Raw genomic sequence first — 19848 nt, 5'->3', positions numbered from 1 at the left:
CCATGTCCTGCAGGGCAAACAAGACTGGAGGAGAAGTAGCAGGATCAGGGCTGCACAGGGAGGCATGGCGGAACTGGGAGTGGAGTCCAAGCAGGTTTCCGCCGTGAGCCTCAGCTCCTCACCTGAGTGACCCCACATAAACTAACATGCACGGTCGTCCCTGCCCTCGGAACAGCAGCAGCGTGGGGAACAGGCCTGGAGGTTTGTAACACTACCCAAGCCATTTTCCTGCCCTATTCGGAGCCTCTTGTGCCCACATGTTGGTGGTCTGTCCTTCATCAATCTACCCAGGGTCTAGTACTGGTCAGCCACCTTCTGCAGATTCTGTGGATGAGGAAACAGATCTCGTGGATGTAGACCATTTCTGATTCTTAGCACAGCAGGCAGCATGAGCCTTTGTACTCTCTTGTCCCCAGGGAGGGCCCAGCTGAATGCCTTGTCCCTAGGGGTCCGTGCCTTCTGAGGAGCACTGCATGTGCAAGCTCCCACCTGATGAGGATGTTGCTAGAAGTTCTGCCCAGCCTTTGGCCCTGAGGGAGACACTACCCTTGCTCTCCTGGCCAGAAAATAAGACTGCTGTGGAGGGCCATCTGAGCCTCCAGGTTTGCTCCATGAACAGTCTTGAAAACTAAGTCTGAGCTCAGAGATGGCTCAGAGGACTACATCAGAAAGCTATCTCTAAGTGCAAATTTGCCCTGGAACAAAATATACCCATGTCCGGGTCAATCTGTTGGACTCTCAGAACATCTGCTTGCTCAGACGTTTCACGACCCTGGTGGGGGCGGGGTGGCAGTACAGTGTGAACCCAGGGATTCTCCGGGAGGCTTGTTTGGGGCAGCTGGTCCAAGTGTAAATTAGTATAATCCATTTGAATGATATTTAGGTCATACGAACAAAGAGAAAATAGCATATTGACATACATTCAAGAGAGATTCCAGGTCTAAGAATCAATCCCAAGGAAATAATTCAAACCCACTGGAAAGGACTGACATGTATAGACTACTTACAACTTACAAATCGTTATCCTAATCTAAAGAATGGGAGGATGGGTACATTATGGTATGTGTTCTTGAGCATTATTTTATTTTATTTTATTTTATTGGTAAGGGAGGTTGAACCCGGGGCGCTTTGGCACATCTCAGCCCTTTTTAATATTTTATTTTCAGTCAGGGTCTCACTGAGTTGCTTAGGTCCTTGTTAAGCTGCTGAGGCTGGCTTGGAACTCAGTATCCTCCTGCCTCAGCCTCCTGAGCTGCTGGATCACAGGCATGCAGCACTGCAGCAGTCTTGAAGAAATATTTAAATGAAAATGATGGTTATGGAATCTTTCTAATAAGAACCCAATGATGTAAAGCTATGTGAAAAGGTAGAGTTAAAACTGTGTGCACCATCAGTACAAATGTGGTATACACCCACTCAAAAGCGGAAAGGGCTCAAAGGAAATTTACTAAATACTGCTCAGCATTTGTGAAGTAGATAGGTGGAACAAAGATCGGCGTTTTTTTGTTTTGTTTTGTTTTGTTTTCTCTCTTTCTCTACAATTTCCTGATAATTTTGGACACAGAGTTAGATTTTAAAGTGAAAACATGTGGAAGGCTGAAACAACAACAACAAAAATCACACTGGTGTGTGCTTCTGAAGTCACCCAGACCTAAGTAGATATAAATCAAAACTACCTGGCGTTTTCTTCATTTGCTGTTAAATCTTTTCACTTGTTAAGTTAATTAAAATCTTGTCATTAAAACCATGTGTCTGCTAAGCATGAAAGGGCATCTGAGGTTCTGAAGGGAAGCTCTGGGGCAAACCAACTGTCCCTGGTGGCTGCAGGGCAAAGACGCACTCAGTAGGACAGGACTCGCCTTCCCCTTTCCGGCATCCCTCTTTCACCTACATGAGTCCCCGAGTGACTAACTACTGGCTCCTTCTTCACTCTCCGCCTCAACCATCATTAATAGAACACTCCACTGCAGCATCTCCCATCCCTACCATACCTCCTCCCTCCCCAAAGTACCCTAACCCTGAGCTGGAACCACAGTGACAGCCCTTCAGCTCCCAGAGTTTCCAGGCTGTCTTTGGCTCCAGGTTTCAGCACCTGCTATTCTACCTGCAGGAAACTCAGTGCCACCCCATCCCCTCAGCAAACTGTCTGTGTTCACCATTATAATCACTTTTGCCAAGAGGTCTACTCCAGCTCCACCACCCACACCTGGCCAGGTATTTCCCCGGTAGCCCAAACTGTAGCTCTGGGGTGGCCCTAGCCCCCCTGATCTCAGGGTGCTGTGAGATGCACCCCCAGGTAAGGAGATTTTATTTGAGGACTGGCCTGGAAAAGGCCAGATATCTGATTCTAAGAATCACAACAAATCTAGTTTTGCAGATCTTAACTGACTTATTTGCAATTTTACAACCCCACAAGTTCTCTACCAAATATGGTTCAGAATGCCCAGCACTACCAGGAACAGTTTCTATTTATAGCTGGAGAAAAGGAAGTGCCTTATAGGAAACGGAAGCTGTGTACAGAGACTGCTGATTGGCTACAGCTCCCGTCTGTCTTGTTTGGATAGAATTTGAGCAGTTGGGCACTTGTGATTAGCTGACACTCAGCTACTTTTCATAAGAGTTGACTAAATGAAAGTCAGCTGCAGTTCTCCATGTGTGGAGAAAACCCTAGGACCTACAGAAAATGGAGCAGAGGCCGCCTTAGTCGGACTTCACAGAAGTAACAGGAAAGCCCATCCTTCACCCAAGTTGCTGGGAACAGCAGGCTGGTGAGGATCTGGCCTCTGTTGGTTGGCCAGAGCATAAAGCATGGTTTGTTTCATAAATGAATTCAATTTTAAGATGCATCATCTTTGATTCTGAGGTGCTGGGTAGACTTTGCGGAGAGCTGACTAGTGATGAGGCCCCAAAACTTCTGCTCAAGCATAGGATGGAGCAGTTGCACACTGGGATTTCAGGAAAGGGTCAGGAAGTAAAGCAAAGAAGTTCCTGGTGGTTCTGCTGTGATTTTCCTAATATGAGGCATACAAGTGCCAGGTAGGCACATGCCTGCTTTCTGTTTAAAATGCACTTACTGGAACGTGTTCCTATTTCTGATCTAAGTTATTGTCTCCTGGTGCAGGGTGACTTCTTTTGTTTTACATGATTTCCTTACCAACACACTCTTTGAAATGAGGTGTGTTAAACTATCTCAACTTAAATCTGAGGTGTTCAGTCTTTTGGTCGATCCCTGAAGTATTTACAAGCCACCCTGGGTGAGCTGTCTGCCCTAGAGAAAAGCAGCAGCCCTCCTCCGGGGTTTGGCCTTGCCAGCGCTTCAGGGCCACGCCTCACACCCCTTCCAGGTTCTCACTTTCTTCTTGGTGGTCAGTCACCAACTACCGATGTCAGGAATATATCACATCTTACAGGTGAACTGAATTAAAAATGTGCAGAATACACCTGTGGTTACATAGAGAATTAGGGAAATACTTGATCTCCAGAGAGATTTAAACATTCTTTATTTAGATTGATTATAGGGACAAATTATTTTTTAAAAAAATCTTTCTCTAGACTTCAACATTTTTGCAGAGTGTTAGATTAGGAAATGATAGATACTTCAAAAGACTGACCTGATTTTTTTTTTTCAAATCTTTTCCTATAATTTTAAGTCACTGCCATTTTAAATGTTTTTATTAATTTTTTCACTCGTTCTAACTAGTTGTCCGTGACAGAATGCATTTGCACATGCCGATAGATCACACACAAATGGCGTGTCCTCTGGCATTCTTCTGCTTGTCCACGTTGCAGGATCCCATCGCCCATGCTGTCCTGCACGCACATGAGGTGGTGATATCAGTCTGTGTCACTCTGCTGTTTGTTTCCTAAACATCAAAAATAGATCTGTGTGTTTTACTCTTTGGAATTGGCAAGGAAAACAGCTGAAGGATTTTCCCTGGCCTCACCTGACCAAGAAGCTCGCGGGCCGTGTCCATCCTTGGCCTCTGGAGGTAGGAATGTGTACTTTCCTTCTGCAACCGCTCTCCTTCGTCAATGACTCTGTGGAACGGGAGGGATATGTGTCGCACGGAGGCACGGGAACCCACGCGAGCAAGGTATTTTACAGGAATGTTTCTAGGGGCTTCAGCGTTCAGTGCTCCGTGCGGATAATACAAAAGAAAAAAAAGTCACAAAATAGCTCATACTTTTGACCAATACTTACTTTGATTGCAATGCTTGCCCCAAGAACTTTCTACTAGAAATCATGTAAAGCAATACCACGGGTGGGTCTGTGGACATTTCACCAGGTCAAGCCCCACTGCTGGACCACACAGAGACCTGTCTTCCACCCTCCCTCTTCCAAACAGCCAAGGGCTGAGGCAGGGCAGGAAGGTTTTTGCTGAGCATGGTGACCTGAGCCAGAAAAGTCAACTCGCCTTTTAGAACATAATTCACATCGACATTTCCATTGCGCGCATGCTTTCGTGCAGCATTTTCCCCTCCTGAAGAAACCTGCCATGTGGTATCTACGGTGACCTGCCTGTGGCCGAGAGCACGCTGTGTGGTTTCTTTCCACCCATGCACAGCACGCTGTGCAGACTTGATAGGGATGGATTGGCCTCACAGAGGAGCAAGCACAAAACCAAAAATACCCATCCTCCAAAAAATACCCCCGGTATGAAACTCTTTCTGAGAAAGACTGACCTATTTCTCTACAGTAGAAAAAAAAAATAACAAAAATAGAACTTTTTTCTTAAGACTCTTGCTTATTCAGTTGCTATCACTTCTGTTTCTAGCACGACACCATGTAGTTGCTACCCAGAGACACTTAGACAGTCAGATAGAAGCAACTGCCGTGGTTTCTGCTGTGAGTGAGCTGTGCTTCTCACATTGCTTATTAGAAGGTAAGTGCATAATTATAAGGCACACTCATAGAAGAGCAATAAACTTTATGGGAGTATTTATAAAACAGTATGTTTACATCAACAGTGCTATACAAGTAACAAATAATAATAACATTGTGAAGAAAATTAGCTCCTTAGATGCAAAACATTTAATATGTAGCTCTGTATAATTAATATCCTGCAATTTAATGTGTTACTCATTTTCTTTTTTTCCCCTCCTCTTCACTAGGAAGAAAGAAACAGAATTTGTTTAATTTAATATAGCATTTTCACGGTAGTGTAAAGTGAAAATATATCATGCTAGGTGAATCTGATTTCCTACTCACCATATTTAAACCTGGGCAGGCGGCAGGTTCTCGTGAACTGACAGCCAGCCCAGAGATAGTGTGTCCTTGTGGTTACCTCCTCACTGTCTTCCTCTCCGTACCCAGCCTGTTCATAGGAAGTTCTTCCCACTTTCCAAAAGTTTTATACATGTTTTAGCAGGGGTTTTCAACTGGGAGTTAATTTTCCTCACCAGAGGACAAATGGCAAAGCTGGAGACATCATTGGCTGCTTCCGCTGAGGAAGGGGAGATCTGAGAGTTCCAGAGGACAGCCTGCACAGCACAGAGAGTCCTCAGGACAAGTAACCAGTCAGTTCAAGATGTCAACCACCCTGAGGTCGAGAAGCCCTGTGTCAGCTGCTGATCTTTGACACCATCCTGCGATGTAGGGATTTGATTATACTCCTCATTTTATGCATGAGAAAAAGTAACATGGGCACAGATGAGCCAAGATATTTATAAGGATGTATCACAGACAAAAGGGCAGGACTCAGACTCGAACTCAGGTTTGAAGAATGTAACTCTCCACTTCATGGAGAACTCGCATCAGCTGTAGTGGGCAACATCTGTGCCACACAAATGTGGTGCACGCACGTGTGTTGTACTGAAGTTCACTCTTGTTCTAGAAAGTGGTTCCTAGGAGCCACATGGGTCCGACTGGAGACACGTTGCAAGGGAAGCAAGTCTATTTCAGGCCCTGCCCTCTTGCATGTGTCAAGGATGTCCCCAGGACAAACACCTGCTGGGCATTATTTCCTTGCCAAGAATACTTTGTTCCACCCACTTTAACTTGCAAAACACAGGCCAGTTTCCATATTTCAGTTAACTGTACAAGGTCAGACCTCCAGCGGGAGCCAGGTAGCCTGCTGGGCCTTCGGAGTAGGTTGGATGCCCCTGGAGGCCTGTCTTCTGTCCTGAAGTGTCAAGGTCACTCATTCCAGGACTTTCCACCAGAAACGTGGTGCCTGCTGTTTCCGGGTCACCTTTCCTGTGGGTACCTGAGCTCTCAGTGCTGCTCTGAAAGACCGTGGCGGGAACCGTCAGAAGTCAGATTCGCAGAGGTGAGTTTCACAGTAGAAGGTATCTAAGGAGCCACCTCCCGGGGCAATGGAGAGGAGCCAGGAGGCTGTGACACCCCCGGCGGCCCCTCCCCTTGGTGCCAGCGAGTTGGTACTGCCCCTGCCTTTTCACTGAGCCCTTACATTCCGGAACACACAGAAAAGGACTCCTTCCTCTAAACTATTTAGCTGTCACTGTCACTACTTAATAAACAGTTAAAAGGCAGTGACTCAGATTGCAGGTGCCAGTTTGGCCTTGGTGATTGTCAAATGGACCCGTCCCAGCTAATTTCAGTCTTCAGCACTCGACTCCAGACGCCTGAATGCAGGCGTGATGCCAGCACATGCCAGCCATTTCCAGGACCTGGGAGGACAGGAAAGGCAGAGGGGAGCTGGGCTGGGCTTAGCGGCGACCAGGTGTGAGTGACATATGGGGAGACGGCCGCTGAGGAGCCTCGTGCCTCTGAGTCAGGGAGTGATTCATGCTTCACACCCCAGGCACAACGGCTGTGCCCGCTCCACAGCCTGTGGTGGCGGGATCCCGAGCCCTGGTGTGCAGGTGTGTAGCCCGCCTAACTGTCAGCCCCGGCACACCTGCGTGAAGAGGAGTGAAGAGCACGGCCTGGCATACATGGAGGCTCCTCCACCCCACGCTCGCTCCCCGGCTGTCTGGCTGGTCCCGTCACCCACCAGCCATACTAAGTGCCGCTACTTTCATACAGTCGTAGTTTGGAGGAAGCACATTCCCATGCGTCTTGGGCCTCCTTCTCCAGTGGTTCCCAAGGCTGCCAGGGTGCGTGATGGACATCTGCAAGCCTCTTGGTGAATTCAGCAAACCTAAGAAGAACGATTTCATGGCATCCGAGCAGCAAATCCCTCCAGATGCCCACAGTGGGCCAGATGCTGAGTGGGCTCTGAGGACACTCATGTGTAATCCAGGAGTTCAACATTTAGGGGAAGGGACCATTTGCAAAATACCTTGACACCCAAAAAGACGTGTGGGACCTTGAGAGAAGACAAGAAAGCATCCCCTCCCTGACCACTCAGGACAAGACATCTTGAGCTAGTAATGGACACTATGAGTTGTCAACTGTACCTGGCTTAATGATTTCAAGTTGGATGGCCAGGAAACAGGTATCCTTCTTGTTCTTGAAATGGAAGCTTCTGGAAGCATTTGGGTTATTCTCTCAATTTCCAGCCTCTGAGCCCATGTCTTTATCTAATTTCATTTATTTCCAGGTCATTCCTCTTTCCAGATTCTTTTGGGACAACACTGCTCTGGACCTTGCTTTTCCTGCATGCTCTGATCAGGTTTTCTCTCTCTTCTGCCCCAGCTCAAGAGCCGCCTCCTCCAGTAGCCCCCTCTAGGTCCCCCACAGCCAAGGAACCAACGCAGAATGCCCCTTATGCTCACCGTGCCTTCCTTGCACCCATTATTTTTTACTTTGTATTGTGTTATAAGAATGTTTGTTGTTTCATTCAGTTCACATACTTAGTTATCTTCTGAAAACTATTTACATACAGAACAAAATGGAAAACAAGAACGAATGGGTTTGTTCTCTGTAGCCAAAGCCTTCCACTGTCCCTGTACAACACCTGTCCTTCCCCCACCCCTTCCCAAGGCAGGACGCCTCCCCTGCACTGGGGGAGTGTCTTGGACAGGCACCCACGGAGCCCTCCCACACAGCAACTTAGATTTTATGTATGGTTCTCTCTCTCTCTCTCTCTCTCTCTCTCTCTCTCTCTCTCTCTCTTTCTCTTTCCCTGCTGAGACTTGAGTCTTAAAGAACAGAACTGAATCTCGTTTGCTCAGCCTTCTTTGATGGAACCACATGAACAGGAGAAACTTGGTGTTCAGGGTGAGCATACACGCGTGTAGGTATCTGTCCGCGACTGGAGCAGTCACTGAACAGCACAAAATCTCGTGCCTGAGCTGCGGTGATCCCCCTGCCAGTTCTGTGCAGGAAGCAATGAGAGGCTCAGAAAATCACAGCCAGTCAAGCCCAGTTAGGTTCATCCCACTGGGACATCCCGTTGTGGGTAGGTCAGACCCACACATAGCTTTGACCCAGGGTGGTGAACTGGCCTTCAAGTGGCAGTCCAGGTTTGATCCCTGAGCTGTCTCTGAACACTCTGAAGAGCTGCCGGTAGTTAGGATTTGAGGAAGGTGGTGCTAGGAGAGACCATGAGTGCTTGTGTCCAGGGCTCCTTGTCCTGTCTTCCTACCAGGTGACCAGAACAGCAGGAGGACACCTGAGTGGCCTTGATGAATGCTTCTCTGGGCTAGCCTGCTCAACTTATGACCTCTCCTTTTTTAAACCGGTTTTGTAAGTAACCCTGGGAAGGAGACACTTTGCCCATTTTACGAATCTTCATGCTAGACCTCGCCAGCAGAGCCAGGTCAGCACAGTAACACGGGCTGGGAACAGGGGAGACCCGGAGGCCTTGCTCATGGCATCCACTCCCTGGAGGCCGGGCAGGACCTCAGCAGGCGGAGGCGGGCCGCGAGGGCAGGAGAAGGTCGCCCTCCTGAAGAGTGCTGGGGAGAGACAGAGAGCAGAAAGCTCAGGCAGATCCACGCTGCCACAGACGAGCAAGCAGCAGGGCCAGCAGGAGGGCCCAGGTGGCAGGGAGGACAGAGACTCAGGTCCTAGAGGCCTGGTGGTCCTTCAAGGAACACGGGGTTCGCAGTGGAAGTGCAGCACACCACCGTCAAGATGCGAGCAGGTGGTCAGGGCGGCCGGGGTCAGTGATGCTGCTCGAGGAAGCTCGGCCCCTGTGGGGTTGGAAGGCTCAGTCTGGAGGCAGAGAGGCCCCCTGAGGAGCAGGGCACCCCAGGAGTCTGGGGCGAAGAGAAGAGGACAGGGCGGCACCGGCTGCAGATTTGGCGCGTTGCAGAATCATCTCTCAGTTGGACCGACTGAACTTAGGTTGTGAGGCATCGACGTCGTTTTCTGTACATTCACAGGAAAATCTTGAAGGAAAATGGTAAAGATGTTGTTAGCTAGTGTCGACTGTCTCCTTCTGTTACATTGTTTCCTCGTGTGATCCGCCCTCTGTGGCTGCGCTCACCTGAGGCAGTACAGACAACCGGTTCCTCTTTGGACAGAACGAACGTATGATGCTTGTTTTCCATGAAATGGCACATTTCACCAGATTGGTTTCTATGACTACTGGATAAAGTAATAATTAATTGTGATTAATAATTGTAAATATGGAGTGCATACTAGAGCAAGTCAGTGAAAAGACGAAGTTAGTTATGAAATTACATCAACCGTAGACGACTTAAAATGTTGGAATGTAGAAGATGGAAATAAAACCCTTTGGATGACCAAGATTAGATTCACCTTTCTGTCTCTGCAAATAGAGTAACTGAGATCTAAATTAATAAGTATCCAAATCACCATTAATCAAACCTAAAGAAAGAAAAAAATAATTAGTTTTTAGAAAGTCTTACCTTTGAATTAACTTTACTACTGTAAGTTTCTAAGAATAAGGCACTATCTTTACATAAACATTAAATTAAAACATATTTAAGTTAAAACACATTTAAATAATACCAAAAACACTTGAGAATTATTCAAATGTGCATTGAACATACAATAACTAAACGCCAGTCCAGAGCTCCGTTCTCCTTCTAATGCTTTCTGGAACACATGATCGATGTTCTGCTGTTGATATAACCAAACAACTTTTACTTCAAATGTTTTTCATCATAAAATCAATATGACCATATCATAGAACATTTCTAAACTGCAAGAGGAGATTGCTGCTACAATGGTTATTGTAGAATTTTTTAATAACTAAACAATGGAAACAATTGTCTACCAATAGATGGTTAAATGTCTTAGTATGTGATATAATGTGACAGTTAAGATATTGAGGGAGACTGACATAAAGATATATATTAACATAAAACCATCGCAAAGTTATAGTGTCGGATGCAAACATCAAGTTAAAACTATCCCTGGAACAATGACATTTATGGAAACACTCAAATAACAAAAAGTGTTACAAATCCACAGGGAAGAGACCTCACAGAAGCACATCACACTGGTAAGAGAGAACACCTCTAGTGTATTTGTGGATTTGGCAAGAGATAGGAATAGTCTAAGGGTGATAATCAAAAGCTATTAAATGTTGGTAGGTTTAAATTTTTTGTCACATTACTACGTATACTTCTTAGTGCATCAGTTACATAATTAATGAAAAATTAGAGAATAGAAAAGGCGGGCTTTGGAAGGTCCATGCTTCACCACAACAATAGAAAACAGGTGATTTGGTTTATTCCTTGAAGTCTATCCAGACACACACACACATGCACATATGTGTTTATGTGTACATATAACATATATACATAGATATATAATTGGAGTGTACATACAATTTCCTGATTTTTTCAGCCAGTGCTTTAATATATTGCTACATAGCCTCTATCACTGGGAATATGTTCTATTTATGAAACCGTTCTCTTTGGAGGTACTTGGTGAGCATCTTATATTTTAATATTAGTAATGGACATCTTACAGGTAGCTTGATCCCATACTTTTAAGTGTTTTCTTAGAAAAGACTTTTTGAGCAATTCTTAGGTCAAAAGATATGCACATTTTTATGGTGTTGATTACATCTTTTGTGAGGAATGTTACCTGTGTTAAAACTCAAGAACCTGCACAAACATGTTGTGAGTCTTGGCTTGTTTGCAAGTCCTTTTCATTTCAGATCCTTGAACAGATTCATTGGACTCCTTGGTTTTGTTCTGCTTGGTTTGGTTTGGGTTGATTAAGTTGGTTTGGTTTTAGGAGGCATGGATTGGAGCCTGGCCAGCTTCTGATAAAATCGGGAGACGTAATATTTGGCAGGCAGACTTCGGTCACTATCCCCTATTGATCAGCCTCTGCTTCGGGAAGTGGCCCTGGAACTCTGGGGGCCCGTGTAATGCCTGACCCAGAGCAGCTGCAGCCCAGAGGCTGTGAATCAAACGAAGCAGAGGAATCAGAGTTCAGCTTCAGCCCCACAGAAACAACAGCTGACGTGGGTCCCACAACCCAGGTGGCACCTGCCCAGGGAGCCAGGGGACAGGAAGGCGTAACATTCTGAGCTGTGCATCTGGCCTCGGGTCTAAGGCACCCAGTGTGAAGGCGCCAGCCCATCTAGGTCAAGCCACCATGCGCTCGCGACCCTGCAAGGCCACCAGACTGTCAGCCGCGGATAGAGGGGAATCCATTTCCTGCTCTAGAACCATCAAGCTTCCATCTCTCTGCTCACGAGTCAACAGCACGCCATCTTTTTATCTTGAAATAATCACAGGTTCTCAGAAAGTGGCAAACTCGGTGCAGGAGGACCTTGCTACCCTTCACCCAACCGTTTGTCCCAATGGTCGCATCTTCACCTAATCAGAGTACAATGTCAAACACGGGGTCTGACATTTCTCCAGGGTCTGAGCGTCGTTCATTATTACCACACCTGCTGACCTGTGCAAGCACCACAGTGATAGAGACACAGCCTCGCCACCACCAAGGATGTCCCCAGACTGCTCCTCAGTCATGTCCCTTAGCCTCCCACCCCTCCTATCAATTCTACACTGGTTACTTCCTTTTCATTGATGAGTAATATTCCATGGTATATGTGAAGCCCAAATACCTCATTTTGTTTAACAGTTCACCAGTCAAACAACGGGGGCTGCCTCCTAATTTGGGCGATTGCCTCAAAGCTGCTGTGCGCAATACAATTGAGATTTTTTTGTGTCAACATGTTTTCATTTCTTAGGAAAAAATACATGGTGTGCCATTGCTGAGTCAAATGATAACTGCTTCTTTATTTTTATCAAAAAAGCCAATTTGCTTTCCAGAACGACGACATCCTTCCACATCCCCTCCAGACGCTCTTGAGGGGCCCAGCACTTGGGTCGGCGCTGCTGTCCACTCGTGCCTCTTAGCCGGTGTGTGGGATACGTCCTCCTGGTCTTAGTTTGCATCAGTGGCTGTTGTTCAAAGCATGCTCCGAAAATGTGACTGACTTTGCGTAGACTTGCCTGTCGTCAGTACACTCAATGACAGGGGTCTTCATGACTCTTGGCCCTTGTCTATTTGGGTGACTATGTTTCCATTTTTATTAGTGCATTAGTTACACCGAGTAGTGGGATTCATCTTGACTGATTCCAATGCCTACAACATAAATTGCTCCATTTCACACCCCAGTATTTCCCCTTTCCCTCTCCTCCTCTTTCGCCCCGATCCCCTTCCTCTACCCTACTGGTCTTCCTGCTGTTTATTTTTTGTTTTTTTAGTTGGCTCATTATAATTACACATAAAAGTGGAATTCCTTGTGATACATGGATCACAACTGGGTCCATTTCATTCCACACTCCCCCTTTCTTACAGTCCCACCACTGTTCTTCCTTCCATTTTCATGAGATCCATTTTCTTTGAAAGTCCTTGTTTCGCTCTAGGTTGCCGCTTGTAGGTGCTCCTAAGATGTTCTGTGTACATGACCTTGTCCAGGGGATCCTGTGCACGTGTTATCTCCTGGCTTAAGATGGCTTTCTTCCTCCTTGCAGATCTTTTAACTTGATGAAGTCAGATTCTCTCTCTGGTGGGTTATGGTATCACTGTCATATTTAAGAACCTGCCACCAAGTCCTGGATCCTGAAGATCCTTTTTCCTATCTTCTCTTCTAACAGATTCATAGTTCTACATTTAACATTTCAGCCTATGATCCATTTTAGGTTATGACTGCCCATTATGTGGCTTACCTCAAGGTTTATTATCTTTACCATAAAGGTAGTGTCTCTTCATTTATTAGAATCTTCTTAAAACTTATTTCAGTAGCATGTTGTAATTTCATGTAGCATGTAAATGCATGTAGTTTCATGTAGCATGTAAATCCTGTCCATGTTTTATTAGATGGATATCTAAATGTGTGATTATCGCTGATTGGTTATAAATAGCATTGTAATTTATTGATGACAGGTTCACTGGTAGTGTATAGCAGCACAATGGATTTTTGTGTATTGATCTCCAGTCATGTGCCATTGCTGAAACCACTTACTGGTCTTAATGGTTTTTAAAAAATTACTTGGGGTTTTCCATGTAGACTATAATGTCATTTGCAAATACAATCAATGGTAATTCACTCTTTCTGATCAGTATTTCTTTTCATTCTCTCTCTCGTTTCACTACTAGAGTTTCCAGTAATAATTTGAACAATGACTGCGAGAAATGAAGTCCTTTCTTTGTTCCCTGTCTCTGAGGCAAACCATGTCTGGCCTTTCAGCATTTCACCCCACTGTTTACTGTAGACTTTTGTTGATGTTCTTTAACAAACCAAAGATCTTCTCTATTTCTAATTTTTGGGAAAAAAAATCAAGAATGGTTGTTTAATTTTGCCAAATGCTTTCTATACCATTTGATATAATCATCTGACTTTCTCCTATATTTGTTTACATTTATTATATCAAGTGATTTTCAAATACTGAGTAAACTTTCCATCCTTGGAATACGCTTCCCCTGAATGGAGTCCAGTCATTTTTAGACATTGTGGAAGCTTACTTGCTAACATGTTGGTAAGCATGTTTGCATCTCCATGCATGTAGAATACTGTTCTGTAAGTTTCTTTTTTGTATTGACTTTGTCTATCCTTTGGGGATCAGGATAATCCTGGTTTTGTAAAATGTCTGGGAAGTATCGCCTACTCTTCTGTTTGGTGGAAAATTGGTGCTAATTCTTTAAATTTTCTCCAGTGAAACCATGTAGGCCTTGACTTTTTTTTGGAAGGCTCTAAATTTTTGTTCAGTTTCTTTAAATAGTTATGGAACTATTCAGATGATTGGAAGAGCTGGAGAAGTTTTTTTTTTCCAAAGAATCATTACATGTCTAGTAATTGATCCAATTTCTGTGTGCAGGGTTGTCCCTGATGTTCACTGACCACACTTCTGATGTACTCAGTGCCTAGGGATTCCTCTCACTTTTTACCAGTGAGAGCAATTTCTTTCATCCCTCTGGTTTTCCTTGTCACTCTTGCTAGGCATGTCAATCACTCTGATTTTTTTTTTTTTCTTAAAGAACCTGAAATTTTTTTAAAGAACCAGAATTTTTAAAATTATAAAATTTCTCTGTTTTTCTGTTTTGTGTTTCTGGTTTCTATAGAGTTTTTGTTTTTGTCTTCAATTTCATTGACATTTAAAAACTTTTTATTTGTTCTAATTAGTCATATATGACAGTAGAATGTATTTATAATTTTGATAAATCATGCATAAGTGGATTGTAATCTCTCATTTTTCTGATTGTACATATTATAGGATCACATCAGTCATGCAGTCATACATGTACATGAGGTAATAATGTCTGTTTCTTTCTACCCCCATATCCTTTCCCCTCCCTTCACTCCCCTCTACCTAATATAAAGTAACTCTATTCTTCCCTATACGCCCCCACTTATTGTGAATCAGCATCCACATATCAAAGAATACATTCAGTCTTTGGTTTTGGGGGTTTGGTTTATTTTGCTTAGCATGATATTCTCTAATTTCATCCATTTACCTGCAAATGCCATAATTTCATTCTTCTTTAAGGTTGAGTAATATTCCATTGTGTGTACATACTACAGTTTCTTTATCCATTCATCTGTTGAAGGGCACCTAGGTTGGTTCCATAGCTTCGCTATTGTAAGTTGAGCTGTTATAACAGTGAAGTGGCATGGTATCATTATTACTTTTTTTCTTCTGTCTGCTTTGACTGTATTTGCACTGCTAATTTCCTGATGGGGGAGCATAGTGACTGATGTAAGATTTTTGTTCTCTTGTTTCTTTTCTTTTTTTTTTTTTGCCTCTGTGACTCAGTTCTTTCATTTTTTTTTTTTCTTTTTTCTTTTTATGGACTGCATTTTGATTCTTTGGACACAAATGAGGTCCATCATTCCGTTTCTCTGGTTGTGCACGATGTACTCACGCCACCCGTGTAAGCACATATGTAGGTAGGGCAGTGATGCCAGACTCAGTCCCCCGTCTTTCCTCCCCATCCCTCCCACCCCAGTGTCCTCCACACACCCCAAAGTTCCTCCATTCTTCTCTTACCTGCCCCTACCTCCCTCTGTTTCTGTTTTCTTTTTCTGTCCTGGGGATTGAACCCAGGGCACAGGGCCTGGCTGGGCTGCCCAGGCTGGCCTCCAGCTCTCCGTCCTCTGGCCTCAGCTTCCCACTGCTCTTTATTAGGAGAAGCCTTAGGACCCGAGTTTCCTTCTCATTGCTGAGCTGGCTGCAGCCCAAAATGTCGGCATGCTGCATTTTTCATTTTGTTTCAACTCCTTTTATTATTTAGAAATAGATTGTTAATTTCTCAGCGGTTTGATGTTCTTCTGATGGGTTTCTGGTATTCAAGTTTCGTTTCCTTTCACTGTGGTCAGAGAGCACACTCCGAGTGATTTCTGATTTTAAAATTTTACTGAGATGTTTTTATGGCCCCGGATGTCATTCTTGTCTGTGGTCAGTGTGTTCTTGCAAAGAAGGTGGACAGTGCTCTAGAAATATCATTAAGTCTTCAGGGTCCATGATGGCGTTGCGCTCCTTCTCCTCGCTGATCTCCTGTCCAGCTCGTCGGCGGCTTACTGAGCGAGGGGTGTTGAAATCCACAGGTGTAATTGTGGATCTGCTTCTCTGCAGTTCTGCGGTGGTTGGCTTCACATCACTCTGTGGTGCCTTGGTTCAGTTCACACATTCAGGCGCTTTGTCGTCTGTGGAATGACCTCCTGTGATCACCAACGCTGCCTCCACAAGTTTCTGTTGAAGTCACCCTCTTGCTGTTGGATGGGGAACCTTGAGCTCCAACCTGCATTGGAGCTCATTGATTCTTTCGGGTCTGAGCTGCTGGGCTGTTGAGCCCATTCATCATCTGCTTGTTTTTGTGAAGGTTTTTTTAGTTCTATGATTTGTATTTACTTCGTCTCGTCCATTTATTTTGTAACTTTCTGTATTTTTTTATGTTCTGGTTGTGTTTGTGCTTGCTCATTAAAACCTTTTTACAGTGGTTGCTTTAAAATCCTTGCCAAAGAATCCCTATGTGCACATCACCTTGGTTTTGTTGTCTTAGGATGTCTTCACTCGGCGGGGGTCCTCCCTGCTTCTCGGCACGATGGATGATTTTCCCCTGAGGCGTGGGCATTTGGATGCTGTGGTTTGAGACTCCTACACCTCTGCGGTGGCTGGCGGGTCTCTCCCTCCCTCATATCTGCTGGGAGGGGTTGACGCCCTGGAGAGTGGTCCTGGCTGCTGCCCGGCAGGGTGGGATGTCCTGCCCTCCACCAGCCTCAGCTGACCCCCAGCAGGAGCGCCCAAGGCTGCTGCCCCCTGTGGTGTGGCCTTGTGGACCCCATGCTGGTGAAAGTCACCGCTGTGCGTGACAGGGGCAGGGGAATTCCACCCGACACCCCCAGGTCTGTGAAGTGGTAACACCCAGTTGTCTTCACTTGAGGTATGTGTTTAGGGACTTTCATAATCAGAAAGGGATCATTCCACCAGAGAGACAAAGCACCGATTATGAATGTGCTGCACACAAGAACTGAGAATGAACTACCACCTCGGAGGGCATAGGGAGCCAGTGTTTGCCAAGCCAAAGTGCAGCCATGCCCAGGCTCCTTGCCAGGCACAGCAGGTCTCCTCAGCTCGCCTTCTGCCAAATCTTCACCATGTCCCACAGAGAGTCTCATCACGTGACTCGCCTGCCTCCTGCCACCTCAGTGACCTGTGGGGACACACGCACCTCCATCAGGTGCCCTCTCCTCTTGACACGTTCTCTGTCCCTAGAGAACTCTTCGGTTCCACCAGCCTGCCAGGCCTCCAAGCCACCCGAGTCCCTCCACTGGCAAGTCTTGCCCAACCACAGGCAGCTTTTGCTCCTTTAGAGCCTGCTGTCCCTTCCAAGTCTCATGGTGCGTTGCCAGGTTGTTTTCTCATGAGATGTGTCCTAGGACCCTGGTCATCCTGGAAAATCTTTGGGGAAATATTGGGAGATTACATTGCTCAGCAAAAGAATCCCAGGGACTCTCCCAAGTTCTTCTAGGCCAATCATTTGAATCATGAGGAACGGAAGAAAACCAAATTAGGAGGTGATGGTTTAGGACATAATAAAATGGAATGATCAGATAATTACTGGAAATGACTTCTAAGAGTATAGGCACCCATAGACAGAATGCAAAAGGAACACCGTATAAGTGCTTTGAAAACATGAAAATACCCCAAAGTTAATTTTCTTACACAATTACAGAGAAATATTTAGCATAAAGCAGTTTAAATTAATTTTTTCATTTTCATTATTATTTACCAAACAGTAACATCTGGTCAAGATCTAAGGTACCAGCACAAATCACAATAGCCAAATTATGGAATCTTCCCAGATGCCCATCAATAGATGATCAATAGATCAAGAAAACGTGCTTTATACATGCAGAGGAGTTTTGCTCAGTCAGGAAGAAGAATGAAATTATGATGTTGCCTGTAAGTGGTTGGAAGAGGAGATAATGAAATAAGTGAGACTCAAAAATTCAAGGGTAGAATGTTTTCTCTCATACTTGAAGGTTAGAGCAAAATCAGGGAAAGAAGGCGGGTGGGGAATGGGTTACCATAAAGGTATAGGGAGGGTCAGTGGAGCAGGAGATGGAGAAGGAGGGAGGAGGGACAGGAAAGAGAAGGAGATCCAGAATGGATCTAGCAAAGCCACATCATGTGCACTTACGAATGTACTGCATGGAATTTCACCTTTGTGTATGTGATAGAAAGTACTCATCAAAAATAAATACGTGAGCAAGAGGAAGGTCAGCAGAGGAAAGAGAGGAAGGGGAGGAAGGCGGGAAGGGAAAGTGGGGAAAGAGGAGTGAAATCAAATGCTTGCACATAGGATTTTGTCAAAATGAACCCCATCACTATGTGTAATCCCAAAGCTCTAAGAAAACATACTAACGTATCAAAACAAAGAAAACCACACATCCCTTGTGTTACATTTGAACACTAATTTGTATCTCTTTTCTTATCAGAGATGGTTCCTTGAACTTTGACATATGGCACAGTTGGGGCGGGTTTCTTGGTTTTGATCCTGGTCTGCTCATTTTTATTTGCCCGGTGCTAGACGGGTCCTGCATATCTGCATATTCTCAGATTCCTAAGAAGGCCCTGGAATCTGCGGCCTGACTGGGACTTTCTGAGGCAAAGTCCCTCGTGCTGACTTTGCCTTTTTCTTTTGCAAGTTGCAGGTCAGAGCCTGGGCTGCGTCTGGCGCTCTCTCTGTCAGCCTGTGTATGTGGCTTTCTTCTCCCTGATGGTCTCTTGGTCACAGAAGTAATGCTGTGTCTGCAGCCTCAGCCGCCACTCCAGGAAGGAAGATGAAAGTGATAAGGAAGAGGGGCGGTGTCCATTCCAGGAAAGTCAGCTTTCCAGAAAATCCCCGGCAGACACGCATTTACCCGACCCTGTCCATACTGCCACCGCGCCGTGGAGGCCGTGATAGATGTCACTTTGTATCCTTTTATCCTGGCACGTGGCCACCGTGGGCTAAGTGAGGAAGGGGAGCGTGGCTTTTGGTGGGGAGCGGGTCCTCCTTGCCACGCTCGGTCAGAACTCCCTTGGTAGCAGCACACCGACATCCATCCGTCCCTAGGCCAGTTCCCGGTGCCCTTGTGCGTGATGTGGAAAGGCTTCCAGAGCCGCTCTGGGAACACAGCGAGCCTGACTGCAGAGCTGGGTCCATGCGCGCCCGCCCCGCCTTCTCCTTGCAGAATGATGCGATCGCCATCCGCTGGTTCTCCGTCTCGCCCTGAGGTCTGCATCACCTTTTCATGTCACCCACCAGAAACGAGTGTCACAATTTCCAGCTGCGGGTCAATGCCACCTTCTGACTTCAGGAAACTTCTCTTTCCCTTCCGAAGTGGACAGCTATGCCCACGACGGATCAAGTGTTGCAGGGGTGGCTTACAAGTGACTGACGGAAAAGGCCCCCGCACGAGGAATTCCATCCTCACCCCCGCCGCACACCCTGCTCTCGGCTGCCACACGTCATCCTGTGCACACGCATTTTCACACGCATCTAGAGTGACCACAGATCAGACAGAGAAAGACAAAAACAGAAAATGCAATCAACCTTTGCTCCGTTTGAGCCAGTTCTAGTTTTGTGGCTGTGGCTGATAACCTATCTGCATTGGAACTGTTTCCTTTTGTCAGCCCTGTAGCTTCTGTGAACACTTTTTTTAAAGAAAAAAAAAAAAAGTCTCTCAACTTAGCATAGCAAAGCCCTTTTCTAAAGGGCCTATAAATAATTCTGAATTCCTGGTGCTGCCTCGAAATGTGTCTCTACTGAGCTGCAATGTCGGCTATTTCTCTGAAACTGGAGTAGTCATTCAAAAATAGTTTCACTCAATTTAACTGCCTATTGAACCCTCTAAATTACAGATATTAAGCCTTTGGTTTCACAACAAACTTAATGAACAGTTCTGACAATCTATAAGCAAGGCCACTGGAAATTCATGGGCCAGATGGAATCACAGATTACACCATTTTCCTACTGGCCTGCAATTTTCTGGCACCTGGATCGACCTTCCAGGG

This window comes from Sciurus carolinensis, chromosome 13, assembly GCF_902686445.1.
Source record: "Sciurus carolinensis chromosome 13, mSciCar1.2, whole genome shotgun sequence".
NCBI classification, from domain to species: Eukaryota; Metazoa; Chordata; class Mammalia; order Rodentia; family Sciuridae; genus Sciurus; species Sciurus carolinensis.
Note: the sequence above shows the minus strand (reverse complement) of the source record.